We start from the raw sequence: 12,213 nt of genomic DNA on the forward strand, positions 1-12,213 counted from the left end.
CCAAGGAGCATGGCATTCTTCGAATGTCTCCCTTGATTTGTCACACCTTGCCTTACTTTCCGATGCTATGCAAAATACCCCTTCCTTGACCATTCCTGCCGATATTGCTTCACCGATCATTTCTTGAGGCTGTTAATCCTTTTAATTGGCTCTCAATGCTGCTTTATAGTCTCCCATATATTATTTTGTTGATCTTGGCCCTGTTTTGCCTGCCCTGCGTTGCCCGATGGCTATCTGTTTTCCTTCACCCGCTTCTTACTCAACTCCATGCTTTGCAATTGTTTCAAAAACAAAAAGGGGGACTTGTGGCAGACCTAACATCTGGGCCTAAGTGGTAGACCAGGCCCCCCGGCCTTCCATGCTCACAGGAAGACCTACAAGGAACAATGAAGGAAGTCAGGCTGCTAGATAGATGACTTGGCACTGTTCTGAGAATTGCCTTAGGAACGTGCTGATCTAAGCATGAGCTCAGCCTTGCTAAGCTCAGCCTTGCTGATAAGCTCAGCCTTGCTGATAAGCTTGCAATCATCCACCTGTCACCTAACTCCCTTGAGGCTCCTCACTGTATAAAATCCTCCACAGTGTTCTGAATAAACAGTCTCCTTGTCCACCTTGAGACTCGCCTGGCCTGTGTTCTTCCATTGCGCATGCCCGTCTCCCCGCTGCACCGAACGCGTGGAGGCAGATGGCAACATTGCATGAAGCAAATTTCTCTCCATTTTACCTCAAATATTCTTTGGCTTGCCACTGCTGCTGCTGTGATGTCCATTGCCAGCTAGGTCGAGCCTCCAGTTTGGTTGGTGCAGGGGTGGATAGGCATTAAGATCTGCTCCTCCCTCCTCTGACACTGCTCCTGGAGCCCTGGGTGAAGTGTCTGAAGTGAGGCCAAACCTTGGTTTGAACACAAAACACAACAGAGTTTTCTTACGGAACTGCAGGAATTCCTTTTCCAAATCCATTATTGATTAACATTGCTACAAGACATGAGAGAAATATATTTAATCTCTCTTTATCTTGATCAAAACCTCACTGGGACAAGGATACCAATGCTGGCAGTTAGAAGAGAGTGAGAGACATGAAATGATTGGGGGCCACTGGATAAGACATTTGATTTGCTTTTGAAGTAGAAGTAAGGAAATTTACACTAACATCCAGTTTTCTAAACTTAAGATTTCCCATTCCTGAGGTGTGATGAAATTCAGAGTGGCTAGAAATGTACTTTGTAAATGAAAATCTGGCTAGTACATGATGAAAACTTCCTTGCAGGCCAGGAGATGAGGCAATTATTTCTTTCTCTTTGAGAAAGTCACCTCCCTTTCTCTTCAGACAGACCTGGGGGTCCACAGCCTGACTTGAGAGCCCTGATTGTCTCCTCTGGTCCAATTCTCTCCCAAAATGAATGCCTTCAGCAGACAGCTATCCAAGTGACATGACAGGACAGTTGGAATGAAAACTTTGACTAAATGGTTTTTGGAAAGAAACTCCAACTGCTGGGCATCATTTCAGAGACAGTGATACTGTAGGCCCACCCCTCCCTCCAAAAATTGGTGTTGCTTCCTAAGCTTTCTGCTTCTCCAAAATAACAAAACAAACCAACAATAAACCTTTCTATGTCCAAACATATGTCCCATTTTCCTGATTTTAACTGACAATAGGAACTCACCCATGTATTTTTAGAAAACCAGTGAGGCATATTCTCTTGACTACACCTTCTTCTCTGCCACATGTCCACCTGAAAGTGTGGTATCAGGAAAGTGTTTCATTGGGGAGTTTGGGGATTTTTTTTAGAATTTACTGGTAGGCTGTGACCTAAGAAATCAAAGCCATTTTGAGTGTCACTATCATCTTGGGTCATGACTTGTAGTGATAGTGATTGTGGCATTTGTTAAGTGCCTATCACTTTTCATTGATATACTATTTGAACTTATTCTTTTACTCCAACTCTCTTTAGTGACAAATCCTCTTGCCCCTTCTCCTCCACTGTGCCTCTTGCTGGCAGCTCTGCTTGCCCCTCACTGGAAACTCCTGGCCAGCTAGTCAGTAGCTCAGTGACTGAATGGGTCAGAAAAAGATGAGATCGGTGCCAGAGTGACCCAGTGAGTCACCAGGAGACCAGGGCAATGCCGTGGTGACCCAATGGGCCTAGTCAACACTGTCCCTCTGAGTAGGATATTCCCCTTCCCCACCACTGCACCCCAACTGGAAAAAAGAAACCCTTTTCCTACCTTTACTTTTAAATTTGTTTCATTCTGCCTTTAGATATCAAAATAACCCCCCAAAATTACAAATATATTGCAGATGCTGAAACCTATTCATCAGTATTCCACCACAGACAGTTTTAGGTGATTTCAGTGGTGATGCAGTAATGTCCCCCACAAGTCAAGGGACCACATGAGTTGCCTGACTGTTTTCATGGATTAAATGTGCAATACTCTCTCAAAAATCCAGATCTTCACAGCCACTGTCTCACCATTGGTGTTAACAGAACTGAGCCCAATTTCGATCATGCACCATAAGGTTTACCATGAGAAAAGCAAGCTGTTCCCAGGTGAATATCCAGCAGTAACCAAGGATTATTCTGATGTTTAATCAGAACATCAGAAAACTGATACCTTTTTTTATGTTTTCCCCATAAGCCTGTTTTCTGAAATTCTTGGGTAGAGCCTTGGGGTGGACTGAATTCCTTCTCTGCATTAAAAACAGAATTAAAAACATTGTTTATCTGAAGTGTTTTACTGTCATACAATAGTCACATAACTTTCTTGGGCTCAATAGCAAAAAAAAAGTTATATGACTGTCCATAATACAATAATAATAATGGCATTCATTAAGCACTTACTATGTGCAAAGCACTGCTCTAAGCACTGGGGAGGTTACAAAGTGATCAGGTTGTCCCACGTGGGGCTCACAGTCTTCATCCCCATTTGACAGATGAGGGAACTGAGGAACAGAGAAGTTGTGACTTGCCTGAAGTCACACAGCTGACAAGTGGTGGAGCCGGGATTTGAACCCATAACCTCTGACTCCAAAGCCCGGGCTCTTTCCACTGAGCCACACTGCTTCTCTCTATAGGTCCCTAAATTCTGAATGAAACTAGGAGCACAGATGGGGATTATTGAAAGCAGAGGAATAAGGATTGATTAGTAATGAGCAATTCCAGTTTTCGTCACAGTTAAGTAGGCTGGTCCAGGCCCAGGAGCACCTCCTGAGACTGGTGCTGGTGTTGGCAGCAGCAAGTCTTTCTCACCTGCTCTATCAGTTTCTGCTCCTCTACCCCAGCTCTGAAGGGGAGTGGTTGTGTATGTCTAAGCAGGATTGGAAAATGCTAGGAATGTGTGTGAGGTTGTGTGTTTAGTACTGTGCAGCATGGGAAGAAAGTTACAGGAGTATGTGTGAAAAAGTGTGGGTCCTACGAGGAGAGCAAAGGGGTTGTTTGTGTATTAAGGAGGGTGGGTAAGAAGGAGGAGAGATATATATGTGGGGAGGGCTAGGGATGTATAGTGCGGCAATGGTGTGAAATGGTGGTTTAGAAGCCAGTAGGTACAGCAAGCATATGTGAGTTGTTCTAGTCTTATAGTTGGTCCATTGATCCAAGGAAGCTCTGCACACTACGAACTATACCTTGGAAATGTTCAGTCTGCTCTGGGGTGCATACTGGATCTACTCGGAGCTGGCAGAGGAAAAAAAAAAACCTCTGAAGAAAACAGGGAATGTCTAGTGCCAAAGATTACCCTTCCACGTTCCCCACAGAACTGTCACAATTTTGGCTGGCTCAGGAGTGCCCACCCATCCTGCTTATTGTAAAGCCCTCAGGCAAGGCTGCGACTTTCACTTACATTTGACAAAGAGCAGTTTTAGTCATTTGCTCTGAACATCTGTCTTGATGATCCTGTGCAGACACCATCTCTTTGAACCATACAAAAACCAAATCCACAAACCACAAGGAAGACCATCACTTGTGAGATAGGATTTTCACAACTTTTATTCCTTAACAGAGGTTTGGGGGAAGAAAAGATTTTCTCTGAATATCTGGGGGAGGAGGAACAGGATGTAGAGGTGGGGGGAGGAAGGGGGAAGGAGGGGCAGGGACAGGTGGGACGGAGGCTCTGGGGGTGGTCAGAAACAACCCCAGGACCAAGAAGACAACCCGAGGCTTCGGTCTTCAGGTTGTGTGGGGTTGGGGTGAGGTCAGGAGAGCTTCAGGATGGTTGCCCTCCTGAGGCCTGGGTCATCGGGTTGGCGGGGGTTGGGGTGGAGTCAAGATGGCTTCTGGATGGCTTCCCTCAGGCTGCGGAGAGTCCAGGAGGAAGGTAGGGCTTCCATGACTGAAGGGCTGTGGTCCTCGAATGTTGGGGTGCTGTGGAAGCAACATTTTTGACTTGTATTTTAGGGAAGAAAAGGGAAGAAGGAGAAATGGAAGTGGCTGGAGAAAAAGGAAGGGAGGCGAAGAGGGGAAAAGTGAGAGAAGGGGTCCGCGGCAACACCCTCCTCCGTGCCGGTCCCTCCCCTGCACTCCCACGTTCCCCCCTGCAGCAGGCTTCCCACCGAAGATCAGGGGGCACCTAATGTCAGTGCCGCCGTGGGCATAGACCCTCCGTCCCAACTCCGCAGGCCTGGTCCCTCACCTCCCTCCTCCTCTAGTCCGTGTGGTCGTGAAGTCAGTAGTGAAGTCACGTGAAGTAGACGTGAAGGCATGGAAATGACACTAAAGTTCAGTTTTACCAAGTGAGATATGCCATTCCTGGGGTGCGCGAAATACAGAGGGGCTTTTCCAAGGAGGATCTGGTTAGTCGGGGAGGAAAACTTTCTCGCGGGCCAGGAGTTGAGGCAATTCCTTCCTTCTTGGGCTTCTCACACACAGCTGTGGGCCCACATTCTGACTTGGGCCCTCACCCTCCCCTCTGGCCCCGCTCCCTCGGAAATAAATCCCTTCAGGAGAGCGCTATCCCAGTGACCCAAATGAGGAGTCGAGGGACCATTTGGAAGGAACGGTTTGGGGAAAGAAAGGCGACCCCACCGGGTGTCATCTCAGTCAGAGACGGTCAGGACGGAGGGTTAGCCCTCCCGCGAAACGGGACTTGCTTTCTGTTTCTACGTCAATTTTTTCCTCAGATCTGGTCGGGCAGCCGAGTCATTTTGTCTTTTCTGAGAATGTTATTCTCCCACGGTGTCTTTGGGTGCCCATCGGCTGATGTGGGCTATCTGAGGTGATTTTTTTTTTTTTTTACCATTTCTCTCCCCCCCACCCCCTCACTCCGTCCTTCCTGAACCTGCCGTCGCCCCTCAGAAGGGCTTTGAGGGAGCCAGCGGCTTTCCCGCCCCGCTCCTCGCCTGCGGCCTCACCAGGGGCCGCCGCCGCCTTTCAGCTCTGCCTGCTCCACACAGAAAAACTCCGCCCGCCGGAGAGAGGGAGGTCGGGGGGGAGGAGCCAAGGAGGGCTCCCTCTGGGGCTTCGCCTGGAGGCCATCGGCTTCTAGAAGCCCGCCTTCTTCACCCATTCACTCCCAGAAAGGGAAAGAGAAAAAAAAATCAGTACATAAAATGGGAAACCAACTCCTCAGGTTTTCCCAACGGTGTGGGCTTTTCTCTTGCGAGAGACGTAATTTGGAGCCTGGACAGAAGCAGCGTGGTTTGGCGGCAGGAGCACGGGCTTGGGAGTCCGCGGGTGCAGGTTTGAATCCCTGCTCCGTCCCTTGGCTGCTGTGTGTCCTTGGAAAAAGACACTTAACTTCTCTGGGCCTCAGTTACCTGGCTTTCCTTCCGACTCCCCTCAGCGACAGAGCCCCTATCCGCCCCCCCGACCCCGTGCCCTCCGCTCCTGCCTACTTCTGGCAGCTCCACTCGCCCCACACTGAAACCTCTCGGCCGAGGGCTAGTCAGGGGCTCAGTGACCCAATGACTCGACAGGTGAGGCCGGTGCCTGAGTGGCCCCAGGAGTCACCGGGAGGTCAGGTCGGTGACCCTATGGGTGGAGCCAAAGCTGTCCTTCCGCTTTCCCCTTCCCCACAGAGTACCCCGATTGGGGGGAAAAGACACCTACCTACCTTCCTACCTTAAACCCGATTCATTCTGCCTTTAGATATCCAAGAAACCCCTAAAACTCGCTAACGTTTGTCCAATGCTGAACTCTCTTCGTTAGGATTCCACTAAGGACAGTTGTAGGAGATTTTTGTAATGAATACTTTCATCAAACCAATCCTCAGACTTAAAAAAAAAGAGAAAATTTTAAAAAGACATGGTTTTTTTCTGCCCTGGACAAAGGTCTCCTTTCCCCTATTCCTTTCCCTTCAGTGTCACCTCGGGCACAACTGGCTTTGTGCTTTAAAAGCACATTACTAAAGTGTTTGGACGTCTAGCCTCACATAGCAACCCAAGCGCTTAGAAGGGTGCCGGGAACGTAGCGAGCACCTAACAGTTACCCCAATTCTAATGGTGACTATTGTTAAATCGGGGGGAGCGATGGAGTCAGTGTATAGGTTGATGTTGGCCATTATTGTCACCCAGCCGGCCAGCAGGAAGAAGTCCCCTTCCCATGTTTAACAAGGGGTGGTGGAGCCAAGTTCCCCACAGGTCATGGGACCAGATGAGATGTCCGACTCTGTTTTTAATGGGATAAAACGTGCAGCGGTCTCTCCCCAAAACAGAGATCCTCAGAGGTGCAGTTTCACCGTCTGGGTTACCTTACAACTGACTGAGAGCTCAATCTCCATAAAGCCCTGGAAAGCTCTCTGGGACAATAGCAAGCATTCACCGGCTGAATGGCCAGTAGGAGCCAATGATCATCCTGATGTTTCATCGGAATATCAGAATACTCCTCTTTTAATGTTTTCCTGTAAGCCTGGTTTCTGAAATCCTCGGGGTGGAGCCTGATAATTCTTTCTCTTCATTAAAAACACAATGAAAAACACTGCCTATCTGAAATGTTTTACTGTCATACAGGAGTCACATAACTTTCATGGGATCAATAGTAAAAAAAAAAAGGGAGCAAAGACTGTTTCCACAATATGAGGAAGGAAGGATTTAATTTTCTGCGGCTATTCTACAGGTCCCTACATTTGGAATGGTGCTAAGAATACCAGTGGGGATGCTTGAAAGGAGAGAGATAAGGCTTGATTAGTAAAGAGCAATTACAGTTTTTGCCCTGGTAAAGTAGGCTGGTCTAGGCCCAGGAGCAACACTCGAGAAGCACTGGGGAGTGTGGGGGTAGGGTGGGGGGAGCAGCAGCAGCAGCAGCAGCAAGTCTTGCTCACCTGCGGTACCCAGACAGCAAATCTCATCTGGCAAAGAAAAAAAATGTGCCCAAAACGTAACTGGTGAAGAAAAGGGGGCATACTGCCAGCTCATCCGTCAAGGGGTACGAGTCTCACCTGAGGCATGAGAGGTCCCGGGTTCATATCTCGGACGAGCCCCACATGGGACAGGGACTGGGTCCAACTCGAATGCCTTGTATCCGCCCCAGCCCTTAGTACAGTACCTGGCACCTAGTAAGCACTGAACCAATACCATCACCATCTAGTGCCATAGATCACCCTCCCATTCGCTTCACAGAACTGTCCTACCATTGGCTGGCTCAGAGGTAGAGTCCGGAGGGATGGTTGCCCTCCTGAGGCCCGGGTCGTTGGGTTGGCAGGGGTTGGGGTGGAGTCAGGATGGCTTCTGGATGGCTTCCCTCAGGCTGCAGAGAGTCCAGGAGGAAGGTACAGCTGCCGGGACTGAAGGGCTGTGGTCCTCGAATGTTGGGGTGCTGTGGAAGCAACATTTTTGCCTTTATTTTAGGGAAGAAAGGTAAGGAGGAGAAATGGAAGTGGCTGGAGAAGAAGGAGAGGAGGCAAAGAAGGGAAAAGTGAGAGAAGGGGTCCCCGGCAACACCCTCCTCCCTGCCGCTCCCTCCCCCGCACTGCCACCGTCCCCCCGCAGAGGGCTTCCCACCGAGGATCAGGGGGCACCTGGTGGCAGTGCCGCCATGGGCTTAGACCCTCCGTCCCACCTCCGCAGGCCTGGTCCCTCACCTCCCTCCTTCCTTGGTCCCCACTCACCGAGCTGCCCCTGCTTCCCCCGCCCCCCACCTCCAGCTGCAATAAGGGGCCGCAGGGACAGAGGCCGTGCCTCCGACGGCAGATACCATTCGCCACACTTGAATTCTCCATCTTGACCTGCCGGATGCAGCTTCACTTCACCTTGTCCCCTGGATCTGGGAACACTGATTCTCTCCTTGCTGAATGTGGGGAACAAAAACCTTACCAGCAGATTTGGAAGGGGAAAAGCTAAGGCAGGTGTAAATGCACTGACATTCATCAAGGCAACACTTTGCCAGGTCCCAGGGCCACCCTGAGGATATCCCTTGAATCCTCCCTCCCCTCAACCAACACCTTCCCCAAACACCCCCTTCATAGGAATTGGTACATTTAGACCTCCAGGCCCACACTTACCACTGCTCCTACCAGTGCCTACCACAGACAGGCAAGTTCCAGCCCCGAGTAGCAGCCCCCCAAATCTGTACAGATGCAAAACCTTGAAGGCAAAATGCTCCATATGACAGACATTCTTAATCAAAGTCAGTCAAGTCAAATTGCTTGGAAATGGGACTGAGTTTTCCCTTGAACTTTCATTTTTTGGGGGGGGGGGGGGCGTCTACAGCGTTATAGTCAGTTTGTGTTCACAAAGCCCATCATCTAATCCCGTTAGAAAGAACAGAGAGATCAGCCTCGCCATTTTTGGTCTTCCAAGGCACGGTTTTGTTTTTTTATCCAAAGAAATCCCAGACGTCTATGTTCAACGGAATGAGTGCTGTATATGTATTTATATGTCAGTGATTTTATATGTTAGTGATTTTACTATTAACTTTGATTTTAAACTATTTTATTGTATTTCACTGTACAACACCTAGTTGCTTTTTACATTTGTTTAGATTTTATTTCATTTTATTTACCTATTTTATTGCTATTTAGCTATTTTGAAATGCCGGTGGGATGGACTGCATCAATCTTTTAGTTGTTTTATGTCAACCGAATGAGTGAAAAATAACATTCCATTGACCATTGAGTTGGGCACCCAGGATTTAGAGAAGGACAAGGAGTTCTCTCGGTTGTGCTCTCCTCAGACGGGTTTTGAAATGGTAATCCTGACATAACACTGTAGAATTGGTTGGGAAAAGGATTTCCCTTGTAAAACCAGACAATCGATTTGCACGGAAAACGAGCCCACATGGTTGAACTGGAGCAGCTCTACCCTCTCCGATAACCAGAAGGCTCACAAGAGAAAAAGCCCAGATTGTCTAGGAGGATAATCTCTTGGTCCAGAGGTGCAGCCACAAAGACCAACTGGGGATTTCTTAGACAGCTGGACCATATCTTTCACGAGATTCTGCGAGAAGAGCACCTCCCATTTGCCCCTGCAGAGGTTCTCTGGGATTGCCCTCCCTCCCCACCACCCACCACAAAGTCCAGAGTAGCCAGGGCGGGAAGCTGATGGAACCAACGGGAGATTGTTGCATGAAGCTACTTTCTCCCTACCCACCCCTGGGCCGTGAAGACCCAAGGCAGGAGATCATCAGAGGAGAGAGGCTGTTCCACATGAAGCTGAGCTTTCCAAGGATCGAGCAAGATACACAATCCCTCCTCCTCCACCTCAAATTGTCTCCTATTGCCCTCCGCGATCCTGGACCCGAGGCTCGAGACTGAGCCCTGGGTCCAGAACACGTTCCTCTTAACCAATAGCCGGAATTTCCTCCAAACCCGACCAGCATCTGATTTACCTTCATCCTCTGTTCTTCTAGAGGTGAACATACTGTGGAGGAAGAGGGCCCTTTCTGGAGTAGTGCCGGAGCAAATTTCTCCACTTCTCCCTCATATCTTCAATTTACAGGCCTTAAAGACCTCAGGTTGAGAAAAGCAGGGGCTTTTCGGCAGGAAGTAAATCTCTCCTTTTCCAGCTCACATATTTTGTCTTCTGGTCTTGAAGACCTTAGGTAGGCAAATTAATGGGATCATTTTTGCATGAAGCAAATTTCTCCTTTTCTAGCTCAAATATTCTCTTTTCAGGCCTTGAAGACCTGCGGTAGTGAAAGGAAAGCTGGAGATTTTCTGCTCAATGGAAACTTCTCCTTTTCTACTTCAAATGACCTGGATCCACCCTCAATTACAAGGCCTCCAAGGCCTGAGGTGGAGAAATGGAAGGGCTGGAGATACTTTGCATGAAGCAAATCCCTCCCTTTTCATCTCATAGCTTCTCTTTTGAGGCCTTGAAGACCCCAGGGAGAGAAATCAAAGCAGGAAACTTGGGGCATGAAGCACATTTCTCCTTTCCCATCTCAAGTATTCCTTATTCATTCTCAATCAAAAAGCCTTGGAGGCTGCAGGGAGACGTATGTTCAGGAGAACATAATGTAGACGAAGAAAATTTCTCCTTTTCCACCCCATATACCTTCTCTTCAAAAGCCCCTGAAGGCCTTATGGAGACACGCTGATGGGAGAGTTTTTGTGTACAGCAAATTTGTCTCTCTCCACCTCAGACATTCTCTTTTCAGGCCCTGAAGACCTGCGGTAGAGTAATAAAACCAGAAGGTTGATTGCAGGAAGCAAAATTCCCCTTGTTCACCTCAAACTCCGTCTAAATGACAAGGCCTTGGAAGCCTGTGGAGGAAAAAGGTCTGTACAAAGCACAGTTGTCCTTTCCCAGCTCACCCATTTTCTCTTCAGGCCTTGAAGACCCTGAGGTAGAAAAATGATCAGGTGACTTTCCTCATGAAGCAAATTTCTCCTTTTTCAAGCTCATAGAGTCTCTTTTCAGGTCTTGAAGACCTTAGGTAGACAAATTCAAGCAGGAGACAGTTCGCCAGAAGTACATTTCTCCTTTTCCACCTTGGTGAATCTTTCTAAATGCTCAATGAAAGGCCTTGAAGGAATTAGGAGGAGGTACAAACGGTAATATTTTTGCATGAAGCCAAACTTCTCCTTTGCCAGCTCACATGGATTCTCTTTCCAGGCCGCAAAAAATGTAGGGAAAGAAGTGGGATATATCATTTTTTTTCCATGAAGCAAATTCTTTCTCTTGTACATGGGCTAGCCTCTACTCATTCTCAATTAAAATGCCTTAAAGGCGGAAGGTGGCACAACAAAAAGGATGTTGTCCAGATGAAGCAACTTTCTCTTTCAAAGCAACTTTCAACCCAAATATTCCCTTCTCTGGCCTTGAAGACCTTAGGGGAAAGAAATCAAAGCAGGAGATAGTGTTGCTGAAGCAACACTCTCCTTTTTCAAATGGAATAGTATCTCTTCATTCTTCATTAAAAGGCCTCGCAGACCTGAAATCGACTAACACACAGGAGCTATTTCTGCATGAAGCAGACATCTCCTTTTCCAGGTAATGTAGTTTCTCTTCAGGTCGTGAAGACCTTAGGCAGATCAGGAGGAGAGTGGTTGGCATGAAGCAAATCTCTGCTTTTCTAACTCCAGAGACTGCCTTTGCCAGCCCTTAGGTGGAGAAATGGAAGAAGGAGATGGTTTGCAAGAAGAAAACCCGTTCTTTTTCACCTCAAGTATTCTCTTGACAGGTCTTGAAGACCTTGGGTGGATAAATAAAAGAAAGAGAAGCTTTAGCATGAGGCAAATGTCTCCTCTAAAGCCCCAAGTGTTTTCTTTGGAGGCCTGGAAGACCTTCGAGAAATCAAAGCTGGGGGTTGTATTTAGGAAGCCAATTTCTCCATTTTCACTGCAAATGTTCTCTTTTATGGCCTCGAGTACCTGAGATCAAGAAGGCAAAGCTGGAGATTGTCTGCATGAAGAAACTTCCTCCTTTTTCACCTCAAATACTCTCTCTGGAGGCCTTGAAGACCTCAGACAGAGAAGGAAGAGCTGGAGATGGTTTGCATGAAGCAAATGCCAGATATTTTGCACCTCAGATATTCTCTATTCATTCTCAATTCAAAGGCCTTGAAGGCTTGAGGTGGAGAGTAATGTGCAGGAAATCTATCTGCACGAAGCAAATTTCTCCTTTTTGCCCCTGGAAGTAGTTACTCTCTTGGAAGGCCTTGAAGACCTTAGGTAGAGAAGCAATAGCAGGAGACTGCAACGGGAAAACTCCCTATGCATCACAAACATTCTCTTTCCCAGTCTTGAAGACCTTAGGGAGAGATACAAAAGCGGTAGACTGTGTTCATGAAGCAAATTTCTCCTGTTTCCACCTCAAATATTCTCTATTAAAAGACCTTGAAGG

At 47.9% G+C, this 12,213-nt stretch overlaps 1 long non-coding RNA gene across 1 annotated transcript; it reads right to left on the reverse strand.

Annotated features, from left to right (window-relative positions):
- Window positions 1–3,992: 3,992 nt before the first annotated feature.
- LOC119928551 lies at window positions 3,993–10,215 on the reverse strand. Its single transcript, XR_005451091.1, has 3 exons — window positions 8,123–10,215; window positions 7,560–7,744; window positions 3,993–4,357 (listed from the first exon to the last, which is right to left on the reverse strand). It is a non-coding gene; the product is annotated as an uncharacterized LOC119928551 (long non-coding RNA).
- Between the last annotated feature and the right edge of the window lie 1,998 nt (window positions 10,216–12,213).

Source organism: Tachyglossus aculeatus, chromosome 1 (genome assembly GCF_015852505.1).
Source record: "Tachyglossus aculeatus isolate mTacAcu1 chromosome 1, mTacAcu1.pri, whole genome shotgun sequence".
NCBI classification, from domain to species: Eukaryota; Metazoa; Chordata; class Mammalia; order Monotremata; family Tachyglossidae; genus Tachyglossus; species Tachyglossus aculeatus.